Source organism: Caretta caretta, chromosome 1, assembly GCF_965140235.1.
Source record: "Caretta caretta isolate rCarCar2 chromosome 1, rCarCar1.hap1, whole genome shotgun sequence".
Taxonomy (NCBI): domain Eukaryota; kingdom Metazoa; phylum Chordata; order Testudines; family Cheloniidae; genus Caretta; species Caretta caretta.
Window position 1 is genome coordinate 240910538 of NC_134206.1, and position 17696 is coordinate 240928233.

Sequence of the window (17696 nt, forward strand, 5' to 3'; positions counted from 1 at the left end):
GTACCCCCCGAACCCACCCAAGGCTGCCTCCTGGACTCAGCAGGCGGAGAAGGGACCTCTGGTGAGTGTACCTTTTAAAATGCTATACATGGTTTAAAAGCAAGCATGTGAAAGGATTACTTTGCCCTGGCATTTGCGGTTCTGCCTTTGCAAAAGGTTTCTGGGGAGGGCAGCCTTATTTCGTCCTTCATGGTAGGACACTTTACCACTCCAGGCCAGCAACACGTACTGGGGAATCACTGTAGAACAAAGCATTGCAGTGTATGTTTGCTGGCATTCAACCAAAATCCGTTCACGCGGTGGGAGGAGGCAAAATGCGACCTTGTAACGAAAGCACATGTGCTATGTATGTAATGTTAACTTTCAAGGTTTACCCTGAAAGAGTGTAGCCACTGTTTTATAAAATGTGTCTTTTTAAATACCGCTGTCCCTTTTTTCTTCTCCACCAGCTGCATGTGTTTCAATGATCACAGGATCTTCTCCTTCCCAGAGGCTAGTGAAGCTTAGAAAGAAAAAAAAACGCACTCGCGATGAAATGTTCTCCGAGCTCATGCTGTCCTCCCACACTGACAGAGCACAGACGAATGCGTGGAGGCAAATAATGTCAGAGTGCAGGAAAGCACAAAATGACCGGGAGGAGAGGTGGAGGGCTGAAGAGAGTAAGTGGCGGGCTGAAGAGAGTAAGTGGCGGGCTGAAGACAGGGCTGAAGCTCAAAGGTGGCGGCAGCGTGATGAGAGGAGGCAGGATTCAATGCTGAGGCTGCTGCAGGACCAAACCAGTATGCTCCAGTGTATGGTTGAGCTGCAGCAAAGGCAGCTGGAGCACAGACTGCCACTGCAGCCCCTCTGTAACCAACCGCCCTCCTCCCCAAGTTCCATAGCCTCCACACCCAGACGCCCAAGAACACGGTGGGGAGGCCTCCGGCCAACCAGCCACTCCCCCACAGAGGATTGCCCAAAAAAAAGAAGGCTGTCATTCAATAAATTTTAAAGTTGTAAACTTTTAAAGTGCTGTGCTTAAAGTGCTGTGTGGCATTTTCCTTCCCTCCTCCACCACCCCTCCTGGGATACCTTGGTAGTCATCCCCCTATTTGTGTGATGAATGAATAACGAATGCATGACTGTGAAGCAGCAATGACTTTATTGGCTCTGCAAGCAATGATTAAAGGGAGGAGGGGAGGGTGGTTAGCTTACAGGGAAGTAGAGTGAACCAAGGGGCGGGGGGGTTCATCAAGGAGAAACAAACAGAACTTTTACACCGTAGCCTGGCCAGTCATGAAACTGTTTTTCAAAGCTTCTCTGATGCGTACCGCGCCCTCCTGTGCTCTTCTAACCGCCCTGGTGTCTGGCTGCGCGTAACCAGCAGCCAGGCGATTTGCCTCAACCTCCCACCCCGCCATAAACGTCTCCCCCTTACTCTCACAGATATTGTGGAGCACACAGCAAGCAGTAATAACAGTGGGAATATTGGTTTCGCTGAGGTCTAAGCGAGTCAATAAACTGCGCCAGCGCGCCTTTAAACGTCCAAATGCACATTCTACCACCATTCTGCACTTGCTCAGCCTGTAGTTGAACAGCTCCTGACTACTGTCCAGGCTGCCTGTGTACGGCTTCATGAGCCATGGCATTAAGGGGTAGGCTGGGTCCCCAAGGATAACTATAGGCATTTCAACATCCCCAACAGTTATTTTCTGGTCTGGGAATAAAGTCCCTTCCTGCAGCTTTTGAAACAGACCAGAGTTCCTGAAGATGCGAGCATCATGCACCTTTCCCGGCCATCCCACGTTGATGTTGGTGAAACGTCCCTTGTGATCCACCAGAGCTTGCAGCACTATTGAAAAGTACCCCTTGCGGTTTATGTACTCGGCGGCTTGGTGCTCCGGTGCCAAGATAGGGATATGGGTTCCATCTATAGCCCCACCACAGTTAGGGAATCCCATTGCAGCAAAGCCATCCACTATGACCTGCACATTTCCCAGGGTCACTACCCTTGATATCAGCAGATCTTTGATTGCGTGGGCTACTTGCATCACAGCAGCCCCCACAGTAGATTTGCCCACTCCAAATTGATTCCCGACTGACCGGTAGCTGTCTGGCGTTGCAAGCTTCCACAGGGCTATCGCCACTCGCTTCTCAACTGTGAGGGCTGCTCTCATCTTGGTATTCATGCGCTTCAGGACAGGGGAAAGCAAGTCACAAAGTTCCATGAAAGTGCCCTTACGCATGCGAAAGTTTCGTAGCCACTGGGAATCGTCCCAGACCTGCAACACTATGCGGTCCCACCAGTCTGTGCTTGTTTCCCGAGCCCAGAATCGGCGTTCCACAGCATGAACCTGCCCCATTAGCACCATGATGCATGCATTGGCAGGGCCCATGCTTTCAGAGAAATCTGTGTCCATGTCCTGATCACTCACGGGACCGCGCTGACGTCGCCTCCTCGCCCGGTATCGCGTTGCCATGTTCTGGTGCTGCATATACTGCTGAATAATGCGTGTGGTGGTTAATGTGCTCCTAATTGCCAAAGTGAGCTGAGCGGGCTCCATGCTTGCCGTGGTATGGCGTCCGCACAGAAAAAAGGCGCGGAACGATTGTCTGCCGTTGCTCTGACGGAGGGAGGGGCGACTGACGACACGGCTTACAGGGTTGGCTTCAGGGAGCTAAAATCAACAAAGGGGGTGCCTGTACATCAAGGAGTATTTCAGGCAGGACTGCACGGAGGGTTCCAATAAGAAATGGTGCACCTAAGTTATCGTTGTTATTGGAACAAGGAGGTTAGCCTGGCCTCTGATTGATACATGGCTAGATTTACCTCGCTGCACCTTCTCTGTGAGTGACTGCAGTGTGACCTAGAGGAATGAGTCCCCTAGACAGGGGAGGAGGCAAATGAGTACAAAACAAATCTGGTCTATTTCTTGTTTTGACCCACTCCATCTATCTTTTACATCTTTGGCTGGCAGCAGACGGTGCAGAAGGACTGCATGCCATCCACATCTCATGGCTGCTTGGCAGAAGATGGTACAGTACGCCTGCTAGCCATCCCCATCTCTTGCCTGCCTGGCAGAAGATGGTGCAATACGACTGCTAGCAATCCTCATCTCTTGCCTGCCTGGCAGAAGATGGTACAGTACGACTGCTAGCAGTCCGTATCGCCTGCCTGCTCACCATAAGACGGTTCAATAGGACTGACTGCAGGACTAAAGAGAATGACCTGGTCAAGTCACTCCAAATTTAGTCCCTGCGCCCATGTCTGCCCAGGCGCTCCCAGCCGACGCGGCCAGGAGCACCTCGGACACGATGAGGACGACTACCAGTCGTATTGCACCGTCTGCTGCCAGAAGGCAAGGGGTTGCTGCTACTGTGCAGCAAAGCCGTACCGCGTCTGCCAGCACCCAGGAGACATAGGGTGACGGTTACCTGAGCGGGCTCCATGCTTGCTGTGGTATGGCGTCTGCACAGGTAACTCAGGAAAAAAGGCGCGAAATGATTGTCTGCCCTTGCTTTCACGGAGGGAGGGAGGGAACGGGGGCCTGACGACACGTACCCAGAACCACCCGCGACAATGTTTTAGCCCCATCAGAGCGCTCCATTGTGACTGCTCTGGACAGCACTCTCAGATGCCCGATTGTTTGCCATTGCTCTGACGCTGGGAGGGGCGCTTACAGGGTTGGCTTCAGGGAGCTAAAATCAACAAAGGGGGTGGCTTTACATCAAGGAGTATTTCAGGCAGGACTTCACAGAGGGTTCCAATAAGAAATGGTGCACCTAAGTTATTGTCCTTATTGGAGCAAGAAGGTTAGCCTGGCCTCTGATTGATACATGGCTAGATTTACCTCGCTGCACCTTGACTGCAGTGTGATCTAGAAGAATGAGTCCCCTAGACAGGGGAGGGGGGGGGAAGCAAATGAGTACAAAACAAATCTGGTCTATTTCTTGTTTTGACCCACTCCATCTATCTTTTACATCTTTGGCTGGCAGCAGACGGACTGCATGCCATCCACATCTCATGACTGCTCGGCAGAAGATGGTACAGCACGACTGCTAGCAGTCCGTATCGCCTGCCCGCTCACCATAAGACGGTTCAATAGGACTGACTGCAGGACTAAAGAGAATGACCTGGTCAAGTCACTCCAAATTTAGTCCCTGTGCCCATGTCTGCCCAGGCGCTCCTGATCGACCTCACAGAGGCGACCAGGAGCACCTCAGACATGACGATGACGGCTACCAGTCGTACTGTACCGTCTGCTGCCACAAGGCAAGGGGTTGCTGCTACTGTGTAGCAATGCCGTACCGCGTCTGCCAGCACCCAGGAGACATAGGGTGACGGTTACCTGAGCGGGCTCCATGCTTGCCATGGTATGGCGTCTGCACAGGTAACTCAGGAAAAAAGGCGCGAAATGATTGTCTGCCCTTGCTTTCACGGGGGGAGGGAGGGAACGGGAGGCTGACGATATGTACCCAGAACCACCCGCAACAATGTTTTAGCCCCATCAGGCATTGGGATCTCAACCCAGAATTCCAATGGGCAGCGGAGACTGCGGGAACTGTGGGATAGCTACCCACAGTGCAACGCTCCGGAAGTCGACGCTTGCCTCGGTACTGTGGAAGCGCTCCGCCGAGTTAATGCACTTAATGCACTTAGAGCATTTACTGTGGGGACACACACACTCGAATTTATAAAACCGATTTCTAAAAAACCGACTTCTATAAATTCGACCTTATTCCGTAGTGTAGACATACCCTTAGGTTGCTGGTTCATATCCAGCCCAGACTGGTAATGACAAAGGTGTTACCATCTGATGGCAGGCAACCCATGCAAATTGAGTCTCTATCCAGTTCCCAATAGACCAATATCCATATTGAAAAGCCAATTGCCAGAACTGATATGCTTGGTGGAAATCATAGAGAGGCCCAGAGATGTTTGAGCATGGAGGCTGAACTAGTCTCTCTCACTTAGTTGTGGTCCCTTCATGAAAGGATTGACAGCACTTTGGAGGGGCAGTGAGGGAAACTTGTAATACTGCTACCTGTATTGTGCCTATTCTGTGACTAAAAAGAATATAGGAGGCCAGATTCTGATTTCAGCTATGCCACTTTAAGTTCTCAGAACTCATAGGAGTGACTGGGCTCAATACAGGGGTAACCAGGTGAAATTCAATGGCCTCCGTTATACAGGCGGTCAGAATAGATGATCTACTGGGTCTTCTGGCCTTAAAACTTTATCCGTCATTGCAGTGTTTCCCAAATTTGGGACGCCGCTTGTTCAGGGAAAGCCCCTGGCGGGCCGGGCCGGTTTGTTTACCTGCTGCGTCCACAGGTTCAGCCGATCGTGGCTCCCACTGGCCGCGGTTCACCGCTGCAGGCCAACGGGGACTGCGGGAAGCAGCACGGGCCGAGGGACGTACCAGCCACCACTTCCCGCAGCCCCCATTGGCCTGGAGCAGTGAACTGCGGCCAGTGGGAGCTGCGATTGGCTGAACCTGCGGATGCAGCAGGTAAACAAAGCAGCCGGGCCCGCCAGGGGCTTTCCCTGAACAAGCGGTGTCCCAAGGTCGGGAAACACTGCGTCATTGGATCATAGAATCATAGAAGGTTAGGGTTGGAAGGGACCTCAGGAGGTCATCTAGTCCAACCCCCTGCTTGAAGCAGGACCAATCCCCAATTTTTGCCCCAGATCCCTAAATGGCCCCCTCAAGGATTGAACTCACAACCCTGGGTTTAGCAGGCCGATGCTCAAACCACTGAGCTATTCCTCCCCCCCAAATTCCATTGATTCCTATCAATGTCACCAAGATCAGAAACTAGTCCATAGTCTCCAAATCTATCAACATGGCACAGATCATTCTATTTCCAATTTATTTTAAACAACCTGAGAATTCTGGCAGGGAGCAGATCCTGTATAAAATTTCCTCGCTGCAGCAACCTTCCTATCTTTCTTCCCGTGAAACACACATGCAAAATTGTATAGTGGTTTTGTTATTTTCTGTCTCAGGACTTTGATGGCCAAAAAATCCCACACACGCATAAAGAAAATAAATCACAGTGGCAAAAAGTAAATGCACATATATTCTGATGACTTAATGTATTAACCTGTCTGTGCATTATTTTACTATGGGCATTTGAGGGTGGGTAAGGGTCTTTTCCTGTAGGCTCTGGAACACCAAATGAACCATTGCACAGCCTCTATTAAACCATTAGGCAGAGAGTTTTAGTGTGAGGATCGGTGTGCATTGATCCTTTTCTGCCCCAAAAGCCCTCTCTCTGGTTCTACAGAGACAGCACACACAAGGGGTGAGAACTGTCTCCCTCCCCACAAAGGACTCTCCACAGCCTCTCCCTCTCTGTCAACTGGATTTAGCATTTCCGTGCATCTCTATCCATGGATGAGAGGAGGATTTCATCCATTGTGCCAGAACCTCAGCCACTGCAAATCTGCACAGTTCCACTGACTTCAATGGATCGATGCTGATTCAGACCAGCTGAAGATGTGGCCTGTGGTATTTTAAACCTGCACTATATACAACAATTTATATCTCAGGGATCTAACTACAAGAACAAAAACCAGTAACAGAGTTTTTAATGCACCTTTAGTAGAGGAAGTTGCAAACACTACTATTCTGCTGTTTTTCCTTTTTTACTCTGAAAAGCCATAACTCCCAATGGGTTATCCCTTATTTGTATAGGGTGTCCAGTGAGCAAGCCATTTACTATTGCAGTTAAAGTGAATAAAGCTCAGACCTTTCCATATATGGCAGTGCCTTTTAATCAACGGGGAACGAATGAGCAATGGAATTTTACTTGGCTTTTGATTTTGCAATGCCCTATCTTATATGAAATATTGTTTTTTGATGAATGGTTATTATTGAATGTGGGAATAATTTTGACCCGAGTTTTTGCAGACCCATGATGTACATGAAACAGAGAGAGTGGGCCAGATTCTGAACTCAATTATCCCATCATAAATCTCTCTGAAGTTAGAGTTACTCCAGATTTATACCAGGATCATTTAGATCAGAATCAGGCCCAGGATAAAGATCATTCGCTGGCAATGGAGTTTCACCAGTGTAAAACTGGTGAAAGTTAAGATCAAAATCTGGGCAAAAGCTGTCCAAGTTAAAACCTGGACCAAATTTTGTTCTCATTTACACCAAACATCAGATTTACACCAGTGTAATTAACAGCAGAATTTGGATAACTGATGTTTTAAGTTTAAAAAAAGGATTTGAATTAGGCTTCTTTTATCTGTGTACTGTATACCAGCCACAAAAATGCATGGCAATATTTCAACTGGATCACAAACACTCATTCATATTTATAGCAATTAAAATGACATACTTCAAACAAAACTGGATTTTAAAGACTGAAGTTGCAAAGCAACAGCTGTAGCTTATCAGACATCTGAATGGAACCCATCATTTTCATAGCAGGGGAATGGCCATGTATCTAAAGTTAAATTCTGCTCTCAGAGGCACACAAAGAATCTAAACTCCGACATTCTGCTATCCCCACATGCCTGGAGCTCCTCTCTCTCTACCCACAGGCAATATGAAGGCAGAACATCAGAGCGCTGAAGCTGTGCGTGGATCCAAGAGAAGAATTTTGCCATGTGCCATTAGGCATCTTGTGTTATCAGCAGTGGATGGGAGAAGCTATTCAGATAAAACAACAGCTGACCAGAATCTTCCCCCATATCTCAATCCTATCCCGACCAGATCCTTTTTCAAGGTTTGCAAAAAGTTCCACAAACCATTTTCCCAAACCTCTGCCCTTTGCAACCAAGATACCAAATTCAGCCCTAGTGCTAACAAGCACAATTGCTTTTTAAATCAATGGGGTTTCATAACAGAGCAGAGGAGGGGAAGGGAGGGTGTCACTAGCTCATTGTGGAGTTGGGGTGGCGGGGGGAGGAGAGGAGTAAAGAGGAATCTCTTAGCTCTTGCTAATCCCAGGGGATTGAATAGAAATTGTTCCTGCTGCTGCTCTTAATAGAAATTAATATATGGACTTGCCAAGGAACTCCACCAGCTGTTAGCATCCCCTGAAACTGCAAGGAATAATGAGATGTCCTGCCATTGCTTATGGGATGAAAAGAAAGGAATATTTTGACCATGGTGACTTTTTGGGGAGGGAACCATTTCACTGTAGCAGTGTTCCTTTTCCCCTGTGAACACTGTTACAGTGAAATGGTTCCCTCCCCAAAAAGGTACTCAGCCATTGCCTATATGAGGCAATGGTACTCAGCCATTCCCTATCTGAGGCAAAGATACGCGAAGAGTAGTAACGTGCTCTACAGCATTGACATTTACATAAGCAGAATGCCAACATCGAAGCCCTGCGAATAAGAAACAAACAGATCACAATGTCCTTTCTTGGGTAAAAATTCCCTTTGAAGGCAATGGGAGCCTGGCCTGTGTAAGGGCTGCAGGACTGAACCTTGAAATTTAAAGGAACGCAGCAACTGCCATTCAGGATCAGACCAGTGCAGTGGTCCATCTAGTCCAGTACCCCGTCTCCGACAGTGGCTACAGCCAGCTGCTTCAGAGGAAGGTGCCAAGGAACCCTGCGGTAGGTAGTTATAGAGTAACCCACAGGGAAAGTTTTCTCCTCGACCCATTAGTTAAAGAACTGTCATATTTCCAGTATCCCTCGTTACTCCCATGAAAATTATGAGAATTCTATAAATAGTGAATCCTATAATTTTCCCAATTTGCAGCATTGCCCCAAACTATCTAACCTTAAAACGTTCATCTTAAATTGAATCTGTTTCCCTGTCCTTCGAATATCCAGTTTCTTGAAGGGGGGTTTATGGGAGGTGCGCGCGTGTGTGCGCGTGTGACACCAAGTTGTCTTGATGCATTTAACAATATTCCCAACCTTTTTTTATTTATTAGGCTGTAAAAATATCCACTGGAATAGATCCAAGCAGAGCATTAAGGGTAAAACATTGCGTTCTCCACAAATATATTTATAAAAAGAAGCTAAATTCCCCATATGATTTTTTTCTATTTCAGGATATAAACCAGAAGAAGGTGTGTGAATGGGAGGGTTCCTTTTTGCTTCACACCCGCTGCAACACGTCTGGGGGAAAACCTCTATTTGTATTCTGTAGACGTAGGGACTGGAAATATGTAATGAAGTTTCCACTCAGTGCAATCTTTTCCAAGTAGGGTATTTACCCATTGTAGCCTGTTCTAGCTACTGTGGTTCTGATCGCAAATGCTCCCATCATATGTGCAATGACAAGCGGATAAATGTTCAGAAGTTTGTTTAGAGTTATTTGTCATCCAAGCATTTAGACCATCTCTGCAATATTAAAAAAGGGTCTCCTCTCTCCACCCATATTTTCAGAACATGCATTTAACATGACAAGTGTAAATGAATCATAGAATCATAGAATATCAGGGTTGGAAGGGACTTCAGGAGGTCATCCAGTCCAACCCCCTGCCCAAAGCAGGACCAAACCCCAATTAAATCATCCCAGCCAGGGCTTTGTCAAGCCTGACCTTAAAAACTTCTAAGGAAAGAGATTCTACCACCTCCCAAGGTAACGCATTCCAGTGTTTCACCACCCTCCTAGTGAAAAAGTTTTTCCTAATATCCAACCTAAACCTCCCCCACTGCAACTTGAGACCATTACTCCTTGTCCTGTCATCTTCTACCACTGAGAATAGTCTAGAACCATCCTCTTTGGAACCACCTCTCAGGTAGTTGAAAGCAGCTATCAAATCCCCCCTCCTTCTTCTCTTCTGCAGACTAAACAATCCCAGCTCCCTCAGCCTCTCCTCATAAGTCATGTGTTCCAGACCCCTAATCATTTTTGTTGCCCTTCGTTGGACTCTCTCCAATTTTTCCACATCCTTCTTGTAGTGTGGGACCCAAAACTGGACACAGTACTCCAGATGAGGCCTCACCAATGTCGAATAGAGGGGAATGATCACGTCCCTCGATCTGCTGGCTATGCCCCTACTTATACATCCCAAAATGCCATTGGCCTTCTTGGCAACAAGGGCACACTGCTGACTCATATCCAGCTTCTCGTCCACTGTCACCCCTAGGTCCTTTTCCGCAGAACTGCTGCCTAGCCATTCGGTCCCTAGTCTGTAGCGGTGCATTGGATTCTTCCGTCCTAAGTGCAGGACTCTGCACTTATCCTTGTTGAACCTCATCAGATTTCTTTTGGCCCAATCCTCCAATTTGTCTAGGTCCCTCTGTATCCTATCCCTACCTGCCACCATATCTACCACTCCTCCTAGTTTAGTATCATCCGCAAATTTGCTGAGAGTGCAATCCACACCATCCTCCAGATCATTTATGAAGATATTGAACAAAACCGGCCCCAGGACCGACCCTTGGGGCACTCCACTTGATACCGGCTGCCATCCAGACATGGAGCCATTGATCACTACCCGTTGAGCCCGACAATCTAGCCAACTTTCTACCCACCTTATAGTGCATTCATCCAGCCCATACTTCCTTAACTTGCTGACAAGAATACTGTGGGAGACAGTGTCAAAAGCTTTGCTAAAGTCAAGAAACAATACATCCACTGCTTTCCTTTCATCCACAGAACCAGTAATCTCATCATAGAAGGCGATTAGATTAGTCAGGCATGACCTTCCCTTGGTGAATCCATGCTGACTGTTCCTGATCACTTTCCTCTCGTGTAAGTGCTTCAGGATTGATTCCTTGAGGACCTGCTCCATGATTTTTCCGGGGACTGATGTGAGGCTGACTGGCCTGTAGTTCCCAGGATCCTCCTTCTTCCCTTTTTTAAAGATGGGCACTACATTAGCCTTTTTCCAGTCGTCCGGGACTTCCCCCAATCGCCATGAGTTTTCAAAGATAATGGCCAATGGCTCTGCAATCACAGCCGCCAACTCCTTTACATTTACGCTTGCACATGCAGATGCAGTAACTGGGCAAACCCTGTGTACCTGTGTAATTCTGAAAGCCTGCGCCACTGACCCTAATTGAAGTTCCAGCGAACCATTTTCAACTGGTTACTATTGGTTCTGCTTTGTTTTGGAAGCAAATTACTCTGTTAGCCCACTGGTCCCTCCAGGAGCAGCCCAAACAGACTAACTGAAGTCCTAATCTAATGGAGTCCACTGGACTTTCCACTAAGGAGAATGTATAGCATATAGTGTCTAAAAGACTCTCTCAAAAAATAAGTATTACCAGCACGACTTTGGACTTCCATTCCACGATCTCAAAGCATGTTACAAAATACGAATGAATTAAGCCTTAATAACCTTAGTGTACCTAGTTCATAGGGGAAGGATTTATTTTACAGATATGGAAACTGAGGTAGAGAGCTGAAATGATTTGCAAGAAGGTTACAGCAGATCCTGGAACAGAATCCAGATCTCCTGATTGTTACTCTGGCATTTTAAGAACATGATTACCAGTCCACTCAGTAATTAAAAATGGTTTCCCTAACTCTGTCCAGTCAAATACATTGGGGGGGGGGAAGATGGTAGCGAAAAGATTAGAATTCTACCTAGTGCTCCACCACGACTGCTACTGTTCATATACCATTCTCATTGGTAGCGTGAGCAGAGAGATGAAAGACTGAATGGGCCTGGAGAAGGAGCTCGTCACACATTCCCTTACAGATGGGTTGAGATGCTTTGGAAAAGCAGCACGGTTGGTAGCTGAATTGCTGCTGCTTTGCCAGTTCTGCAGAGAAATGTTAGTTGCAAGGGCTGTCAATCCATCCACATTCACCAGTACCAGATTCACTCCCAAAAAACATTTGTTAAAAGACAAAAGAATTTTTTTTAGTGAGGGTCAAAATGATGATAATCATATCGGTTATACATATATATTCAGTTTCCTATCTAAATAAGTTATGTACCCTAGTCTTCTGGATTTATCAAGTCATATTTTGGGACCAGTAGGAGGTATACATTTTTTTTTTTAAGTCTAAATGTTGCCAAACAAAATAGCTCAACTCTTCCCTTCCACTTGATATTGATTAGCTAATTTATACACAAGCTTCAGAAGAAAGCTGAAAATAAAGAGTTACATAGTTCAACAGTCATGTGACCTCAGTGACCTCAATGTTTCATCCAGAAAGGTCAAATCTAATCTGATCTTCAAATGCCTTTGAGTCAAATTTCAACTTCAGTTAGATCCTTCTCTGACCATTTTCTTTGAGGCCAGCAATGGCTATAATTACATACACGCACGCACACACACAGTGTATGGCATTATACGTACAAGCCACACATGCTAAAGTGCAGCTATATCCAATAACCACTCAGTCCTTCTAAAATAGCCAAAAGCTCAGTACCAATCTCAGCCAACCCATCTGTGTGCACACGCACAAATCCGTATATATGTCCGATGAAGGGAATTTTAGTAAGGAAACAACTATTTTGTTATGAGAGTTTCCATTAAGTTATTATAAAGAACAGGCATTTTTTGAAAGGATGAAACCTACTGTGACTAGTAGCAATAGCATTAGCCAACATTCTACTAACATTCTTTAAAGTAGTCATCCTGCCTGCCTCGGGTTTTACTCATCTGGGGCCCAATTCTGCAAACCCTCAATACATGACATTCCCCTTGAAGGCAACGGAAGATTTGTAGGATTTGACCCAGAAAACAATAGTAACTTTGGGGGTATTCCCCCCCCCACACACACACACACCCTTTCTCTGGTTTCCATGGGATTTGATGTAGGGTACTGAAGATTGACAGCTAATACTGTATTCTCAGCCTCTTGCTCTCTTTCTTAGAGTATGTCAATACTGGAGCTGGAGGTATAATTTCCTTGTTAGGTAGCCATACCCTGGCTAGCTCCAATCAAGACAGTATTCTAAAAATAGCAGGATGGCCACAGCAGCAGAAGTGGTGAGAGGGGCTAGTACAATCCTATCTGAAACCCTAAGTATGTACTTGGGGCAGCTAGCCAGTACCGCTGCTCATGCCCTCACAGCCATGCTTCTATTGGTAGCCCGCTAGCGCAGGTATGTCTATCTGAGCTGGAAGTCACACCTCTATCTCTAGTGTAGACATACCCTTATATATACACACACTCTTTTCTTTCACCTCTTTGTTCTTGCAATAGTAACTAAATTCAGTGGGTCAAATCCTCCATAGTTCCATTGACTTTAATGGATGTGCATCAATTTACACCAGGTGAAGACCTGACCCAATATGAATTATGGCCCATGTACTCACAAAAAATGTCAAATGCAAACTACAGAAAAAGAAGAGTGTTGATACAGTCCTGGAGCAAATTCCATTTGTTCTGTAGGAAAGAAATCCCATAGGAACTCAGTGTTATACAATGGAATTTACCCTGTTGTGCAGCACATCTCCTGCTTGATAAGAGGAATTTTAAGGCCCTAGGACAGTAGGGTCCTATTGTTATGCAGTTTGCTACAGTAGAAAAGAGGAGAAAATACACCACACACTGCACAAAACAATACGAACTATGACAGGTTTCAGAGTAGCAGCCGCGTTAGTCTGTATTCGCAAAAAGAAAAGGAGGACTTGTGGCACCTTAGAGACTAACCAATTTATTTGAGCATAAGCTTTCGTGAGCTACAGCTCACTTCATCAGATGCATGTAGCTCACGAAAGCTTATGCTCAAATAAAGTGGTTAGTCTCTAAGGTGCCAGTAGTGCTCCTTTTTTTAAAACACAAACTATGCCGCCTCGTGTGCCCAGTGCACTCCTCCCTGTTCTGACAATGCTCATGTGCACAGAGCCTACAGACTGTTAGAAAGGTGAGCAGATGTGGGGAGTGTTGGCAAAGAAAAATAAACAGCACTCAGTTTCTTTCCCAGCTGTACAATCCACTTTTAAAAAAGCTACCAGATATAACAAGAGCACATTTTAGAGCATATCCAGTTTGTTAGATCTTTTGCAGCATACTTCGGTGCCTGTTGGTCCAGATAAACCTCTACTCATTGCACCAGCAGTCAGGAGGAAATGCGGGAGGGCCGTATCATGTAAGGCTAGCCATGGCTGTTAAGCAATGCTGTGCACGGATGCCCTCCATACCTACTCATGCACCAGAGTTTGAATACAGAACAGTGGATGCAGAACCTCCATTTCTGTATGGGGAGAGGTGGAAGCAATGCTAGACGGGCTCCTGCCACAGCAGTGTTTCTCAACCTTTTTTACCCAGGGACCCCTAAACTTAAACAGACAAACCTGTGGAACCCCAACCACGGGTGATGCATGAGGGGACATGAGGGGTCACACGCCCCCCAGATTTCAGCTTTCCACTTGGCCCTGCTCCCTGAAGTGCCAACGTAGCAGGGCAGAGCAGTGATGTGTATCCTTGGCTAGCTGCTGCCTGCTCATGAAGTCGATGCCTGAGAGGCAATCCCTTCTTATAGCAGGGGGAGATCTCTCTTCTGCAGTGATGCTGCAAGTTTTGATTTACCCGCCCATCCCGGCCAACCCAGACAAGCTTGGTGGCCTGCTCAGGTGAGTCAGGGGATGGAGGTGGCACTCTCTCCCTGAGCCCCGCCGCCCGGGCTGAAGCCCAGTTTATTTTGGCAGACCCCCTGAAACCTGCTCAGAGCCCCCCAGGGGACTGCAGACCCCCAGTTGAGAACCAGAACAGCAACCTGTTCAGATAATGTAACTGACACCCATGTCTCAATGCCACAGAGACCACTGTCCCTGCTAGCAGTCTGCAAAACAGAAGAATGCCCAGTTCTATTGCCCTATCATGTCCTGCTCCTAGCTCTTAGAGTCATTGGTCCCATCGCTATTCAACAAGGAGAGTTCATTCCATCACTGCCACTGTGTCCTCTTTCATGTCATCTCTGTACACAGGTGCCCTTTAACAATCCCCAAAGCAGCACCTTTCATTGAATCACAGTACTGCCCTCCACACTTTGTACTGATATGAAACACTGCTGGTAAACACACCTATTGCAGCCTCCACACATGGCCCAGTGAATGAGGAATTGAGGAACACAGAGACCCCCATTTTAGTGCATCTTTTCCCTTCTGCGTCACCTTGCATGGAAGGAAACTGACCATCTACCCTGTAAAAGTCAAAATGTTTCATAATGATATTGAGTGCAAAATACTGAGTTTTCCATTCCTTTATGCTGTTCAATGTTGAAAAATAGGGTTGCAGTAGTATAAAGTAGCAACTTTACATTGTACTTTGCTCATTGTCAAAGTGTATTTAGATGTGGCAAGCCATTACATCTACTCTCCTTGAGTCTGATCGTGTATTTGTTAATGAATGTACTGATTTCACCCAAGACTAATCATGTGAATAAGGGCTGCAAGATTGGGTTGGGTCCCTTGTCATTTCATGGTGCAACAATGAGAAGTTTTCAGGAAATACAAATGACTTCAATTTGCCTTCTGTTCTCAAACAACCTGTCCAATATTTCTCCCAGTACCATCATGACAACCAAATGCCAAACATTACAGTTACATGTATAGGTTTTATTGAATATCATCCTCCTCCTTAAACAGTCATCTGAAGATAGAGACAGACCCATAAGCTTCCCCAAATATACTGATAACTGCTCTGTTCCCCCTTTTTCAGAAAGCCACTTCCATTAACAAATTATTTTTTGTCAGTCCCTTGAATGAGCACAAAAAACAGCTTTCACTGTATTTGTAATGCATCTCAAGAAAAGTCCATTTTGAGTGGTTTTCAAGAAAGCAATTTCAGGATCGCCTGATATTTCCCAATTCCAAATGCAAAATATTGCAACGGCACACATACATATACACACACCCCAACCTGTAAATATAATTAGAAAAAGAAAGGGTGCTGATCTCAGACTTATTTAATGCTTGGCTGTACTAGCAAATTCATTTAGAATATGTTATATGAAAGACACTACAAAAGAAATTCTCCCCCCACAGTTTGTTTCTTCTAGATGTTTCCAAGGGAAAAAATGTGTCATTTTCATAGAATATTCTCCAACAAGCCTTTTAGTGGGGAGGAAGGGGGGGAGGGAAACCTTCCCGAAAACATGAAGTCCTCAGAAGAAGCCACATGCTGTAGAAAAGTTATTTTAAAAAATTATTTTGTGCATCCTTTCCATAAATAAATGACATAGGGCATGGGAGAATAATCACCTTTGACATATCTGTGAGTTTGGTCAGGAGTTATCAGGTCTTCCTCCCACTCGCTCCCCCCCCCCCCGCTCCCCAATCATTCTACAGCTAATCTTGCCCCTCTCTATCTTTATGCCCCATATCATTCCTTCTTACGAGGAATTCCATGCTACACAAAATGTCACTAGTATCAGCTATCAGGCTTGCACAACACAACTGTACAAGCATGTCAAAAGTAGATTGAAATGAAAGTCTGCTTCCTCTCTTTCTGGAATAGCAGTCACACAACACACACACACACACACACACACACACAAAGCTCCAGTCCCACCCATGAACAGTTTGGGTCCCCCCGCCCTTTCTTTTCTCAGGAAAGACTGCTTCATAAGAAACATTCTGGCAATATGCTGCTCTGCATGTTAAGTCTGAAAACAAAAACGGATGCAGTCTATTGTCAACAATACTTTTCTGAAAGACAGCCATAATAGACATCTGTTTCAGCAAATATCAAATCAGTGACAATGTTTTCCCTGCCTTCTCTGCCTTTAGATTTTTGCTACTTTAATAGCCTAGCTCTTAGGTTGCAAAATGAAAAGCAAGTCAGTCTGTTAGCCTGCAAAATCTTATTCAATCACCCCTTTAAATGCACTTTAAAAGAAAACATGAATAGGCTTTTGTTCCATGGGCAAGCGTCCCCAAGAATACCACTGTGTGGTACCGACTCATTAATGCTGGCCCAACTGGGTTTCTGCCTCCTTCCAAACAAACAATGGGCTATCCTGTACACGAGAAGCCTTTCCGTTCTGCCCAGGAATTGCACTCACTACGCAAAGCATACATCTCTGTGAAGAACAAAATATGAAATCTTCTCTCACTAACAGTGGTTCACAATGAACATCTGCCAAGGGAAAAAGCTGCAGGCACTTTTAGTATATTTCCACAGCTCTGTTACATTTAACATGCACTGTGGATAGATGTTAAACAGCAAATGCAGTCAAATCAGATCATTGGGGTGGGGGAAAAGAGTATCTTAATCCCTTACCTCTGCAGCTGAAAAGGTTTTCAACTAGTAGGAAGGAAATGAATAACTGGCTGTTTAGGCAGGAGCACAGCAAGAAAGGTACACCAGCAGCCTAACACACAGCCCTATTCAATAAAACTACAGACTTTCCTTGGCCCCTCCCAAAAGTCAATGCTAAGTGACTACATATCCCTTATGTTTACAATTGGCAGCCAGTGGTATGCATTGTTCTCAATTTATTCTAATAAGCAGCCAATGACTACGCTTGAGCCAAGGTGGGTCCAGCCTGCCTGCAGAGATGCCTGTCATTCCCTAGGCATGCTCAGGAAGCCACTCATCAGAAAACCAAGACCTAAAAAGCTCCGAAAATTCATGCAAGCTGCCAAAAGTGTCTTGCTACATGCCCTTTTTTGGTTATCCTTAGCAGGGCCTCTGAAAGTAAATCCTCTGTCAGGAACAATCATAAGAAATGTTAATCTTGGGGAAAAGAGGCTGTCTTGTTGAACACAAATGGAGCTTTAAAAAAGGAAATATACTGCAAGGAAAGGGGGCAGAGTAAATACGTTTATTTTTTTGCATCAATTTTAAAGAAAATTTAAAAAGCACATACACCACAACCAAC

At 45.8% G+C, this 17696-nt stretch overlaps 1 protein-coding gene across 4 annotated transcripts in view; it reads right to left on the bottom strand.

Annotated features, from left to right (window-relative positions):
* Positions 1-17275, bottom strand: part of CALD1 (caldesmon 1) — a 248389-nt gene extending 231114 nt beyond the window's left edge. For 2 of the 4 annotated variants that reach the window (XM_048827950.2, XM_048827942.2), the window contains exon 1: positions 17096-17275. The gene's annotated coding sequence lies outside the window, so the exon portion shown is untranslated. The remainder of the gene's footprint in view (positions 1-17095) is intronic. The other 2 variants (XM_048828005.2, XM_048828013.2) reach the window with 2 other exon arrangements.
* Positions 17276-17696: the final 421 nt, after the last annotated feature.